The sequence below is a fragment of the Silene latifolia genome, chromosome Y (genome assembly GCF_048544455.1).
Source record: "Silene latifolia isolate original U9 population chromosome Y, ASM4854445v1, whole genome shotgun sequence".
NCBI classification, from domain to species: Eukaryota; Viridiplantae; Streptophyta; class Magnoliopsida; order Caryophyllales; family Caryophyllaceae; genus Silene; species Silene latifolia.
The window spans coordinates 113,788,586-113,803,473 of record NC_133538.1 but is presented as its reverse complement, the minus strand read 5'-3'; the positions used below and the strand labels follow the sequence as shown (position 1 = coordinate 113,803,473).

Here is a 14,888-nt window from a genome sequence, read left to right as displayed (position 1 = left end):
TACCATCAAACCTCAAACTACCATCTGTATGAATAGAGAATCGAGACACTGTCCCTTTCTCTACTCCAGCTCTCCACTCAACTATCTTAGGATCCAACGCCTGCTTACCTCGAATATCATCATAAAACTCAAGCTGCACTGTCAAATCTCCCATGGCATCTCCTTTCTGCATCATATAAATCTCAAACCTCGCTACCTCATCCCTCAACCTCATCAAAGATAGAGCTGTACACAAAGAATATACACTCTACCTACTCAAACCATCTGCAACAACATTGGCCTTCCCTTCATGGTAGATAATTTCCATGTCATAGTCGCCAATCAGCTCCATCCACCTCCTCTGTCTCATGTTCAACTCCTTTTGAGTGAAGATGTACTTGAGACTCTTGTGATCAGAAAATACCTTAAAGATTGCTCCATAAAGGTAATTTCTCCAAATCTTGAGAGCAAACACCACCGCACCCAACTTCAGATCATGAGTAGGGTAGTTCTCCTCATAAGGTTTCAATTGCCTAGAAGCATAGGCAATCACCTTACCGTTCTGCATCAACACACATCCTAACCCATTCTTTGAGGCATCTGTATAAACCTCAAAGTTCTCGATCCCCTCAGGTAATGCTAAGATAGGAGTTGTAGTCAAACGCTCTTTTAATGTTTGGAACGCCGTCTCACAACTCTCATCCCAACGAAACCTGTTCTCTTTCCTCATCAACGTTGTCATAGGTCTAGCTATCTTAGAGAAATCTTTCACGAACCGTCTGTAGTATCCAGCTAAACCCAAGAAACTTCTGATCTCCGCAACATTCTTTGGTGCTTCCCACTTTGTCACTGCTTCAATCTTTGCCGGATCCACAGCTACACCCTTTTTTGAAATCACATGTCCCAGAAAAGCAACTTCCTCTAACCAGAACTCACACTTGGACAACTTAGCATATAACTCATGCTCCCTCAAGGTCTACAACACAATCCTCAGATGCTCCTCATGCTCCTCCTTAGTCTTGGAGTAGACTAAGATATCATCGATAAACACCACTACAAACTTATCAAAAAAACTGTCTGAAGATCCTATTCATCAAATCCATAAACACTGCCGGTGCATTAGATAACCCAAACGGCATCACCACATACTCATAATGGCCATACCTCGACGTGAAAGTTGTCTTTGGTATGTCCACCTCTCTAATCTTTCCTTGATGATACCCTGACCTCAAATCAATCTTTGAAAAGACTGATGCACCACTCAACTGATCAAACAAGTCATCTATCCTTGGCAAAGGATACTTGTTCTTCACTGTCACTCGGTTCAGCTCTCTATAGTCTATGCACAACCTCAAACTCCCATCTTTCTTCTTCACAAAAAGAACTGGTGCTCCCCACAGCGATACACTTGGTCTAATGTATCCCCTCTCTATCAAATCATCTAACTGCTTCCTAAGCTCCTCCATCTCTTTAGGACCCATATGGTACGGTGCCTTAGAGATTGGCCTCGTCCCCGGTTTCAACTAAACTGTGAAATCTATCTCTCTACTCGGTGGCAACCCCGAAATCTCCTCCGGAAACACATCCTCAAACTCTCCCACCACTGGTATCTGATCAACTGTCGGACTCTCTATCCGGTCATCTCTCACATGGCACAATATCAAAGGACATACCTTCCTCATATATGACTTCAAGGTAACAGCTGCAATCAACTTAAGTTTGGGTCTGACTAGAAACCCACGATAAGACACACTAACGCCTTTAGGACCTCTTAAAGACACTTTCTTTTGATGACAGTCTATCTTAGCTTTATACTTTCCCAGCCAATCCATCCCAACTATCATCTCAAAACCATCAAAAGGTAACTCTAGCAAGTCTACAGGGAAATCAACTTGCCCAACTACCATAGGTACATCCCTATATAACCTCCCACATGATACAGACTCACCCGAAGGTATAAAAACTTTCTCACTAACAGACTCATATACCCTCAAACCCAATCGTTTAACATGACTCGAAGATACAAATGACTAAGACGCCCCCGAATCAAACAAAACAAAGGTATGAATATCGTTAACAAGAAAAGTACCAGTGATAACGTGTGCATCATCTTCAGCTGCTTTCTTCTCCATCATGAACAGCTTTCCACTGGTCTTCTGTCCACCTCCAGGACAAGATCTTGGGCCGATGTGGTCGGCTTAGCACCCGACCCTTGATTGTTGTTGTTGTTCGTTGGTGGTTTCGGATAAGAATTACCGCCGTTGCGGTTACCTCCACTCGATAGCTCGACTTCCCGGTTTGACCATGATCCAGTCGGTCTATTGCTCGCATAGCTCTGCGCAGGTCTCTGGAAAGTTCCAGGTGCACTCATGCACTCATGTCTCTTGTGGCCTACACTACCACAACCAAAGCAGGTCATTCCACAACTACCACTAGCACTTCCACGGCCACGCCTAAAGGAAGCTCCAGCACTAAACCCTGACCCAGAAGAAAACCCTCTAGATTGATTGTGGTTGCCTTTCTTGTGACTAGATTGGCCACCACCCTCGCTCTCAGACTTCTTTTTCTCAACACCTAACCTCCCTTGAGCCATCTCCACCAACCTCTCAGCTCTCCCAGCCCTCTCATAAGCTTCCTTAACGTCAGTAAGGACTCCCACGGGTAACTTATCCATAATCTTAGGGGTCAACCTCCTCTCAAATCTCAGCGCCAGATTCTCCTCACTCAAACCCATATCCTCAGCATACCTAGACTTCTCATTGAACTGCCTATAGTACTCGGCCACAGACATGTCAGTTGTCATCTTAAAACTGTCAAACTCTTCTCTCAACTTACTCCTCACATGTTCCGGTACAAACTCTTTCCTCATAGCCTTACGAAACTCTTCCCAAGGTATAGCAGGTAAACCTTGGTTCGCATACAACTCCTTAGCACTCACTTTCACCGTATCCCACCACTTGCCAGCTGCTTCCCTCGGATAGAACGCACCTTGTTCTACTCTCATCTCATCAGGACAGTGAACCAAATCTAGTATGTTCTCCATCTCTCTATGCCAGTTATCAAGAAGGTTAGGCTCCCTAACCCCCTTGTACTCTTTCGGGTTAAACCTCGCTATATAGAGGCTGATTTTAGAGTGATCAACCTCCTTCTCCTTGTCCTTATCCTTATCCTTTCCCACAGTCTTTAAAGCCTCCGTAAGAGCATCATGATGCTCCAACATCTTAACGATATCATCTATGTTCATAAGCTCAGCTCTCGCATACAAAGCATTCTTCTTGGGCGGCATCTTGAAACTATATCAGAGAAGGGGTGGATATAAACATACGCGCTAAAACCTCAAAACACGAAAACAAGCTGCCCAGGCCCTACTCGATCGAGTTCCCAAACATACTCGATCGAGTAACAGGCTACTCGATCGAGTGCCCAGCATACTCGATCGAGTGCCCCAACATCAGACCCCAAACAGACCTTCTGGTCTCTAACATACTCGACCGAGTAGCCAGGCTACTCGATCGAGTGACCCCCTACTCGATCGAGTGCCCGAGGTACTCGATCGAGTGCCCAAAAACACGATTTTGGATTCAAAATCATCAAACACCCACCCGATCAAGTCAGTCCCACTCGATCGAGTCATGCTAACTCGAAAACGCTACCCGCATGCTATATCATATCCCAATACTAGAAACAACATTATAACTCCAACATTATATCATAACAAAGCACATAATGCTACGCAACTCCTCATATAGCTAACGAATTAACCATATCATGTTATTAAACGCCACATAGTAAAACATTCATCATGTTTCCCATTCCAACGACAGTTCTACATATATCATCAACCTTTCTTTCACATTCTCAACTTTCTACTTCAAACATCCAACAATTACACACACTTCATCACATTCACACACAAGCTAACCAAACAACGCATACGACCTTGACATACACCCCCCATGTTACCGGTTCAAAATTGTAGGGCAAGTTCGCGACTTTAGGACGTCTCCCAAGCCTTTGCATTAGCTCTTACAACCTTTACCCCGGGTTCATTTTAATTGAGTCCCTATATTCATTAGATTTATTGGTTACAGGTTTCAGGATCGTCTCTCTGATACCATTTGTAACACCCCCATACTCCAAGTGCCTTACCAGGACCACTCAGGTATAAGGATGCTACCATATCGGTTACCCGAGGCATGATATTCATAAGACAATAACGAAACAACTTTAAATGATATAACTTTAGTGAAAAGTACAACTGAAACCAAATCCCAAATTACGGGTACAAGTTCTCAAACCAACAGTCTACTGAGTTAACTGAAAAGTTATAAAACTAATAAAACTATAACGGAAGACTTCTATCGTCAGACGGTGGCACATCCCGGCCTATCCCAAGACTCAACTCAAACCGCTCAATTCTCGCTCACCATCCCCGAATGGATCACCGCAGTTTTACAAAACAACAACCAGGGTCAAGATTAATCACACAACTATATATATATATATATATATATATATATATATATATATATATATATATATATATATATATATATATATATATATATATATATATATATATATATATATATATATATATATATATATATCAACAATACGATAAATGACAAACTTAACCGTCACACACACACACACACACACAATCACACCAATCCCAACAATCTCAATCACCGATCGTCCACTTTGGACCAGCCGCGCTGGGGGACCGCAGCCGTTCCCACCTAAGCCCCGCTCATCATACCGAGCGATAACCCTGTCCATTAATGTGCGCATCCCTCCTGTGGCGGGTTCCACAGGAGGCAAAACTAGGGCATGAAGCCACTCCCGCAAGTGACTCCACTCAGCCGAGAACGCATCTCGAGAACCAGAGACAAACAATCACAATCACAATCACAATCACAGTCGTCACAATACAATTACGATATTAAATAATCAATCTCAACACATCAACAATCATCCCATTATGGGACTAATACTGAGTGGGAAATCCTACATGGAAAGCACAACTATCAGACGGTCTCTACAGCGGTATCAAAAAGCCTCTTCTACAAAACCTCCACCTATCATACAACATATAAACACTACCAAATCACAATCTACACAAAAACCCCCAAATCCCCATATTAGGGTATAACCAACTTAAAGGAAAAACAGTAAAAAGGGTACATAGATCTTACCCTCGACGCAAGGATCTCAACGGTATAACAAACGATGAAAACCGACCTTCCAAACTCCGGGATTTGCTAACAATGCGATTAAAGGGATGAACGTACTTGCTTTCTCTCTTTGACAGTAAATTAGATTTTGAAAAGTGTTTAGAATGATGACGGAAAAGATTATATACCTTAATCGCATAATTAACAAAACCCGAGAAATAACTCCCCGTAAACCGGCTACTAGATCGAGTAGCTAAGGTACTCTATCGAGTGCCCCCTTACTCAATCGAGTATCATAGTTACTCGATCGAGTACCCAACAGGTCGGAAACTATTTTAAAACGCAACTCACCCTTACTCGACAGAGTAAGGCCTACTCGGTAGAGTACTCCGAGACTCATAAATACGGAGTATTACAATTTATGCCTCAGTTTGGGCAACTTTTTCTTTCAGGCTTTCCAACTCAGCGATTTGTTGGAGAGCTGCATTCAATTGTTCTTCAACGGTGAGTTGGGCCATTTTTGTAGGATTTTTGAATTTTTGTAGGATAAGAAAAAAGGATTTAAAGAGCTAGATGCCCCACGGTGGGCGCCAATTTTTTTTTGTGGATTTTGCGTACGGCGAAATCAGGTCAGGGTAGAGTTATGCAAGGTTAACTAGCTCTAGATGGTCTATTAGTCAGGTCGTCAGGGTAAAATGTAAAGCTGTAAATATAATAACAATAACAATAATGAGACAAAGAATTTTGTACGTGGAAAACCCCTGAATGGGAAAAAACCACGGGCACCAAGCCAGAAGAGGATTTAACTATGTAATTTGGGAGAATAATTGTATGACAATAACAATGCTTATATTTCTCTATGTATTGCGTATGTAAGTGTATGCTTCTTCTTGTGTATGAACAAGATAAGTCCAATGTCTTCAAAGTGTTCCTTATATAAGCTCCAATCTTGAACGGCTGCTTGATATGGTATTGAATTCGGATTATTCTCCATCATTGCCTGTAATAATGGCTAAATATTCCTCCCTTAATTACTGCATTTACTGCGAGATCTTCTCATTCAATGTTGCGTATATAATCCTTTTATAATACGCGTTTATGGTCTAATATCGTCCTGATATTTTGACCGTTGTCCTCTCCATGGCCTGGCGCCTTTCTTCGTGTGCCCTGATAACCTGACATCCTGACAGCCTGGCAGTTACGTTTTAGATGAGATACTGATCAGGAAGGTCTGCAGATTTCCAGGCCTAACACTAATATTATTCGAGTAGTTTCCGAGCAGACCACCCAGTAATACACGGTCCAATACTCAAGCCCTACTCCGTCTTTGCTTACTTATTTTACTCACTTAATTACCGTCTCGTAACAACTATTATTATAAATGCGATTATTACTAATTAATTATTTGAATTACATAAATTATTCTTATAAATTGTTATTAAATTAAGGGATATTACAAATGAGCTCATCATCCCCAATTCCATGATGAGGGCTTAGCCATTGGAGACCTTTGTATCTCTCCCAAACCTCATAAAGGGTCTTATCTTCTAGTTGAGTGAACCCTTGAAGATCACTCTTGATCTTAGAGGTCCTTTGAGGCGGGAAATACTTGTTTAACAAGGCCTTTGAAACGTCATCTCAAGTCCTTAGAGAGTAGGGTGCGCAACTATTAAGCCATTCCTTGGCACTTCCTCTCAAGGAATGAGGGAACAACCTAAGGTGAAGAGCATCATCCGAAACACTGTTTTCTTTGTACATGTCACAACTATCCAAGAAATCATTGATATGTTCGTTGGGGTTTTAGGTTGCTCCCTCGCCGAATTGGTTTTCTTCGACTAGTTGAAAAAATATAGTCTTCAAATGAAAGTTATTGGCTTGGATAAGTGACTTGACAATGCTTGGGTTAATCACCGTTTTAGGAGCTAAACGGTCTCTCATGGGTACCGGTTTGGCCATGGCGGTTTCCTCAAGTAAACCAAAGGGATTCTCGAAAATTTTTTGTTCTATGAGTACCTCGAAAATTTCTTGTTCTATGAGTACCTCTTCATATCATCACTATCTAATACATATCATACTCCAAAAATCCCCCAAAATACCCAATTAGGGTTTTAAACAAAATCACCGAAAAGGCATAAAAACTATATAAGGATCTTACCTACGACACGACGAACTCAACGGCGTAAATAACACAACGATCCGACGACCCTAGCCTTTGGGATTTGATAGCAACGCGAAGAAAGGAATTAACGTAACTTGTTTTCTCTCTTGAAAGGTTTTAGAAAAGGTAAAAGTGACAATGGAACTGATGGAAAGCTTTAAATATCAATCACGCGTTGCTAACAAAACCCGGCTAAAATAACCCGCAGAACCAACTTACTCTATCGAGTAAGTCACTTACTCGATCGAGTGACCCTTACTCGATTGAGTGCCACACTTACACGATCGAGTACCCATCAGCAGAACAGTGTTTTAAAATCCAAACTCACTTACTCGACAGAGTTAGCCCCACTCGATAGAGTACCCAAAACCATAGAAAACCGTAGTATTACAGTATTTCCTCCTTAAAAAGAACTTCGTCCCCGAAGTTCAACCCATACTCAAAAACAAAACATACTAACTCAACCACGATACAACAACACAACTAAAAACTCAAAACAAAACTCCCAACCACAAATCAAACCAACTCAAAGCAACTACTAACTGTACCAAAACTAACACAAACCATGCCAAAACCTTATGCGATCACCTGCTACCCCCCTAAAAGAAACATGGTTACATCCCCATAACCACACATACCTAATCAAAAAGAGACGGATATCGCTCCCTCATAGCCTCTTCCGCCTCCCAAGTAGCTTCCTCAACCTCATGATTAGACCATAAGACCTAAAGCAACACCATTTCCCCAGACCTAGTTTTCCGAACCTTGCGATCAAGAATCTATTTTGGCACCTCAAGATAAGACAAGGTGTAATACCCACCCTTTTAGGGATCCGTTGACCGACGTTGACTGACCTTTGGGGGCAGGTGATGGCCTTTAGGAATGCATGTCAGGGATATCTAGTGGCTTGTTAGAGTATGAGGATGAGTGGCACTCGATAGAGTATAGGTTACTCGATCGAGTAACTTGGTTACTCGATCGAGTAGGGGCCACTCGATCGAGTAGGTTAATTACTCGATCGAGTAGCGTCTTTCCAGCGAGGGTTTATAATCGTGTTTTGTCAAAACCGCAAATCATTTCTGCCTCCTTCTTTCAGACCTAGATGTTGTCCCCCTCATTTACCTTCACCAAATATCTTCCATGAGAGCCTTTGAGGATGCTAGTACCTTGAGATGGGTTACTTGAGTCGGGTAGCGGTCGTAACGTAGTTGTGTGATGCGTAGGTATGTCATCGTCATCATCTTATCTTTGTTGTTCCTTGTAGGGTTGTGTTTGGTAGTGATAGGCTTGTGTACTATTTGTATAGGGATAGCTTTCTTGGTTGATGTCGTATGGTTGATCGAGGAATCGCTGTTTTTGGTTAAAGGTAGGTTTGCCTACTCAGTTTCTGTTGGTTGTCTAGTGTGTCGGTTGTCGTATTGTTGTTGTGACCGTGTGGCTGAGTATATGTGGTAATCGGTTGGTGTACGCTGTTTTGTTAATTGTTGTTGTATTGCAGCTGTCTGTGATTTATTGTCTCTGGTTCTCGAGGTGCGTCCTCGGCTGAGTGGAGTCACTTGCGGGAGTGGCTTCACGCCCTAGTTTCGCCCTCCGTGAAACCCGCCACGGGAGGGGATGTTCACATTAATGGGACAGGGTTTTCGCTCGGTATGATGAGCGGGGCTTAGATGGGACGGCTGCGGTCCCTCACTGGCAGGGCTGGTCCAATGGACAGTCGGTGACGGAGATTAGTTGGAGTGGTTGTGACTGTATATGTGTGTTTGGTTATGTTTGTAATATGTTGGTACCGTTTGTTGTGTCATACCTCATTTACTGACCTTGTGTGGTTGTCTTCTTTGTTTTGTTGTGTCTACCGTGATCCCTTATGGTGAGCAGTGTGTTTCAGCAGGTTTGTCTTGGATGGTAGCTACAGTCCTGGCAGGGATGAGTCTTCATGAGTAATGACAGTAGTAGTATATAGTTTCACAAGTTGTATATTTCTTTCGTAGTTTAGGTTGTATCAGTTGTAAATTAACTTTAAATGTTTTTTATCGAATTTTGATGATTACTTACCTCGGGCAACCGAGATGGTGATGCTCTTATATGCTAGGAAAGGTCTTGTTAAGGCTCCTTGGTATATGGGGGTGTCACAAAGTGGTATCAGAGCGACGATTTTGGAACCTGTAACAAATGAACCTAATGAACGTAGTGAGTCTAATAAAATGAACCTGGTGTATGTAAATTGGGAGCCCCAGCCGATGCTAGATTTTGGGTGAGTAGGCGCCTTCATTTCAAAATCTTGGCCCCATTGTGCTTAAGCCAGTCACTGGGTATGGGAATGTTGAGTCGACAATTATGTGCCTAATGTGGATGGTGATTATGTTAGAATTGATTGTGGTCGAATCTTTGATGAAGTTAGTACGTGTGTCAGGGTCATGTTAGAGTCATATGTGATTAAGTTCCTAATGGAACTAATATGTGTGTATGATGACAATGAGGAACGTGAAAGGTTTTATACGATAGAAGTATGTGAAAAGAGTATTCACCTCGTCATCAATTGGCAGGATGAGGTGAGAGCAGTCCAGAGTTGGTTCATCATTGGAGATAGCGTAGATTCCGAGAGGATTTGTTTTGTTGTTCGGCTTAGTTGGTGGGGGTAAAGGCAATTCTTCTTTCTCAATCATGTCTTGGATGATGTGTTTGAGTTTGAAGCAGGTTTCTGTATCATGCCCTTTCCCTTGATGGTACTGACAGTAGGCATTGGGGTTACAGAAGCGGGATTTCTTAGCATCGGTCGGATCCAGGGTGGGTACTTACCCTCCTCCAATGGGCTAAGAACTCCGTGAATCCCTCCTTGTCGTTCTGGGTTAGGACCTCAAGGGTACGGGTACTAACTTGGATTTCAACATTGGCAGCATATTGCTTAGCAAATTCAACCGCGACCTCATCCCAGGTAGTAAGGTTTTTCGGGTCAAGGGAGTAGTACTATTGGCGAGGGATCGGTTCCAAGGATGATGGGAAGATCCGGGTGAAGAGCTCCTGTTTGACCCATTTTATGGCCATGTGGTCTTTGAAGGCACGGATATGATTGAGCGGGTCCTCCATTCCTTTGAACTTAGGTACATCAATCAGGGTAAAGTTTTCAGGTAATTGATCCCCAACAGGTTCAAACCATCGGTTGTTCTCAAGATGGATATTGTTACCCCGGGCTAGGAGCTGTTCTTCCAAGAGCTTTAGCCTCTTCTCAGTTTCAGTCTGAGGTGGAGTATTATGTTCTCCAGCTTCTTTGTTTTCCAGGGTGTCGATACGGGTCTCGACACGATCCAGGGTGACCTTAAGATTGGTGAGCAGGCTGGATAGTTGAGCAGTCGTGACATCTCTGTTGTTATCATTGTTGTTGTTGTTGACAGACGAAGTTGAAGACGGGGCCATCGCTCTGAAGCAGAAAAATGGCTCACATTACAACTCAATCCGACACGGTTTAAAAGACTGAACGCAGACAACACAAAGGACAAGACAAATATCAGACTCAACAAGACGAGGATGACTGTGTGTGGTTCCTCGGTGCTGACCTGATTTATTATGTGACGGTGTTGACCGAACCTTTAACACGTGTCCAATATAACGGCGTGACGCTATTGGACAAGTCTCGTGGTGAGACGACTCATAAGTAAATACCCATAAGTACGTTTGCTTCGACTCAATAGACACGAGGCGGAATTGGAATGGTGGACTGAAATTTTCGACAATAGAAATTTTCAAAAAGATTCATTCGTCGCTTTGTGGACGGCTTCCGAAGATAGAGATCTCCGCAAGTCGGTCAGTTGAAAGGGTTGTCTTAAGTTTATTTGCAAAAGACGGTTTGAGTTTGAATCGGCTCGGAAAATAAGGCACTGCCTCCCAAGACGGTTTTTTGAAATTCAAAAATGTATATTTTGAAAATCGAGTTTGAAATGTTTGAAGAGTTCCCGGGGTTGGTGCATGGTCCTCGGGATCTCGAAAGTGTCTCGAGAAAAGGGTGTGTGCTTTTCTCGGGTTTTGAAAGAGCCATTGTCGGCGCGAAACGGGTTAAAATCCGTGTCTAGACGCGGCGATTATAACGGCAAAAAAAGGTGATTTGAAATGGTTATAGAAAACCGAGTTTGAAAATTGTCATTACGACGGCCTAAAAAGGCGTGTTGAAATGGTTATAAAAACCGGGTTTGAAAATCATTACGACGGCCTAGAAATGCGTGTTAAAATGGTTATAAAAAACCGGGTTTGAAAATCGTCATTACGACGGCCTAGAAAGGTGTGTTGAAATGGTTATAAAAATCGGGTTTGAAAATCGTCATTACGACGGCCTAGAAAGGCGTGCAACGATCGGCAAAAGACCGAGGTTTGAAATGGCCATTATAACGGCGCAAAAGGGTGATTTTGAAAGTTTGAAAATGACACGGAAGGACTTATGATCAAGTAGCACATAATCACTCACAGTTCATTATATTATGCATTAGGCTGATACGGGTTTTGGCTTAGAAGGGTGGGTTACACACCAAGCAATCAAACCTCGATTTGCGAGAGGGATACCAATCCAAACAAAATGTGTAAGGAGGGTGCCCTAGCCTCGTGCTCGAAAGTCATGAAAGCTCTTTAACAAAACAGAAATGTGCGGCGTCAATGGTATGCTTGACTCAATCGGGATTCGAAACGCGGGGATGAGAAAACTCAAGCCGACGAGACGAGCCAATTGGCCGATGAAGGTTAGGTTGTGGGCCCGGACAAGGAACCTGACCGTGACCTTAATATCAATTAATGCATTACAACCAAGACCTCATTCGAGTCTCACCATTAAGGGATCACAAAGACGTAAGTGTCCTAGTTTTCCTCAGCAGAGTCGCCAATCTGTGGACATGGCCAACCTGCGGGTCCGGTTCGATCTGCGGACGTGCAGCGGTCTTTTGAAAGCCACGCTCGGCGGCGTAAAAATGCTTTTGACCGGATCGTTTTGGATCGGTCGATTTCGTCTCGGTAAGGGTCTCAAAACGATTAGAGATGTTCGGAGTCGCCACCAAGCATTTGTGGGATGCTTGTAACCCGTTCGAAATCCACTTTATAGCTCGGTCAAATCGAAGCACAAAGCAGCGTTTGACATAGATACTAAAGATAAGGAAATCGTCCCTTTTTAGCATCCTATCTCTAGAATGACTCTCGTACGCCCTAGATAAGGTCGTCCACTATCCAAAGTTTCTGAGTAAGAGGTGAAGGTACGTATTTGGAAGCCCTTTAATCAGACACCCAATCCCGCCCGCAGTAGCGGCCTCTACTGATCGATCTTGGTTCGTTGAATGCAAAAATTGATAAAACGGTTTAAATGCATGAATGCGCATCCAATAATTTAAACCTAACATGTGAGAGCTTTCTAAGTCGGTTGATTTAATCCAAGTATAAAGTATAAGATGTCGAGTTGGATTAATGGTTGATTTGTATGCAAGACGGAAATTAAACATCCATTTACCGTATTAGGTTTATGGTGCATAACGTGATCCATTTGTCTTAGTGAAGCATTTTGCAAATATGATTTTGAATGAGCAAATAGTCATCTGATCCGTTCTATATCCGGACTAACCGGAATCGGGATCGTTCTAGACTGATGCTAGAAAGGGAACAGACCCTGCACCAGGCGGCCACATGAGGCGCGAGCCTATGGGCAGTGCAAGGGGGTCTCCCCTGGTTTTGGAAATAAGAAAGAAGGGGCCTGTATAGGCGCGGGTCAACTAACGGTTGTATGCCGTGTTCTGACCTTTTGAAAAACGTTTATAAAACGTATTGAGAAATGGGTATTTGACCCGATTTGGTTTGAAAGAGTCGTTTAGACCGCATTTGTTGATTCGAGGAACGAGACTCGAATAATCATCATTATTTTGATGATATTCGGTGTCGGGTTTGACTTTGACAAACTTGACATGAATAGTTTTGAAAATAATTATGAACTAATTGTTTTAAGTTCATTTGAATATCATTAGCCGATACTCATCATCGTACCCGGGTTAAAATCCGGCATGGTATGTAGAACCAAGGATGACTTTGTGTTGGTGACTAATATGCTTGTTTTGAAAATGTAAAGAAATGGTGAAAGGCTTTAAAATATCTCCCAAAAATGAAATAAAAGGCTTTAAAATACCTTTTAAATGTTATTAACCAAATATTATCACCGAACCACGGATTTAACCGTCATGGTATGAGGAACCAAGGGTGAAAAATGTTTTATGGTTAAAACAAATAAAATAAAATAAAAAAGGGTTTGAAAATATTTGAAATAGCAAAAACCGTTTACAAATATGAAAATGAATTAAAGGGGAAAGACGGGAAAAAACACAGTTGATTTCTGACCTGGGCACCCCATTGAGGCGCGAGCCTTTGTGCACAATAAGGGGCTTCTGCCTCAGGCCAAAACTCAGTTTTGGCTCGTTTATCCCATGTTTTGGATCATGTTATGCATGTTTTAGCATGTTATAGTCATGAAACAAATGAAGACATGATAAAAGAAGGATTTTTACACCCTCAGTTTGGTTATGGCGAGAAACCGTCGTAAGTGTAACAACTCGTTTGGTCGGAAAAGACTCGGTTTAAAACCGTTTTGGTAAGTAAAAAGAGTGTTTTATTAAGATTAGTGACGGTGTAGTGGTCGAAGTGGTCGGTCAAGTGATTTAATGCACGATGACGGTACCAAACAATGTGTAAGGCTTGTATTTACGATCGGTAGGTCATAAATACGCGTCGGATTGTGACTTAAGAAGTCGAGTCGAGAATTTTAAGGGAGAAAAAAGGGGGCGGACACTCGCATAAGTTCTCAAATGGGGGCATTTGAGGGGTATTTATAGGAAAATGAGTGGTTGTGTGAGTTTTGAGCGACGTGGCCACTTGGGCTGCTCAAAGAGGCGCGAGCCACGTCGCGGGTCTTCGAGTTGTCTTGTCACTATCACACGAGGAAATCATCATTTGTTCTATCCTAGGATTTGGATGAACATGTTTGGTATTTGACTATGTAAGATTACGGGAAATCTTAACATAGAAGCATTTGAATGGTTTTGTTTCTTGTGGTTGACTCGGTTTGACTCGTTGTTGGAGTCGGAATTTGAATTTTTGAGTCGGTTTTTGGTCCGGTGTAGGTTTTGACTCTAGTTAGTGTCATTGCGACCCCGTCGTCGTGCATTGAACACCCCAGGTACTTTTGAAAAGTTTTGAAATGTTTTATTTTCGAAATCCTTTTAAGTTTTCCGACGTAAAGTTGTACACAAACTGTCGATAAAACACAGCGATTCCAAAACATGTTATAGTCCGATAATCATCGGGTGTTTGTCGGAGTCTCAGCACATACTGGGTATCTACACACCCCAATAGAGATAGGTGACAATGCACAGACACAACAACGTCAGTTTCATTAAATAATTAAAGTGTGACTCGACTCGAGTGTGAACATGTGACTTGACTATGATATGAATGAACCACCATCAACAACCACCACCACGGTACCAGGACACGCCCAAACATACCGACAACCACACTGGTACCGGGACACGCCCAGACATACCGATCACCACACTAGTACCGAG

The 14,888-nt window shown here is 42.5% G+C and overlaps 1 non-coding gene across 1 annotated transcript; it reads left to right on the top strand.

Annotated features, from left to right (window-relative positions):
- Nucleotides 1–6,633: 6,633 nt before the first annotated feature.
- LOC141636709 (small nucleolar RNA R71) lies at nt 6,634–6,740 on the top strand. Its single transcript, XR_012541301.1, has one exon. It is a non-coding gene; the product is annotated as a small nucleolar RNA R71 (small nucleolar RNA).
- Nucleotides 6,741–14,888: the final 8,148 nt, after the last annotated feature.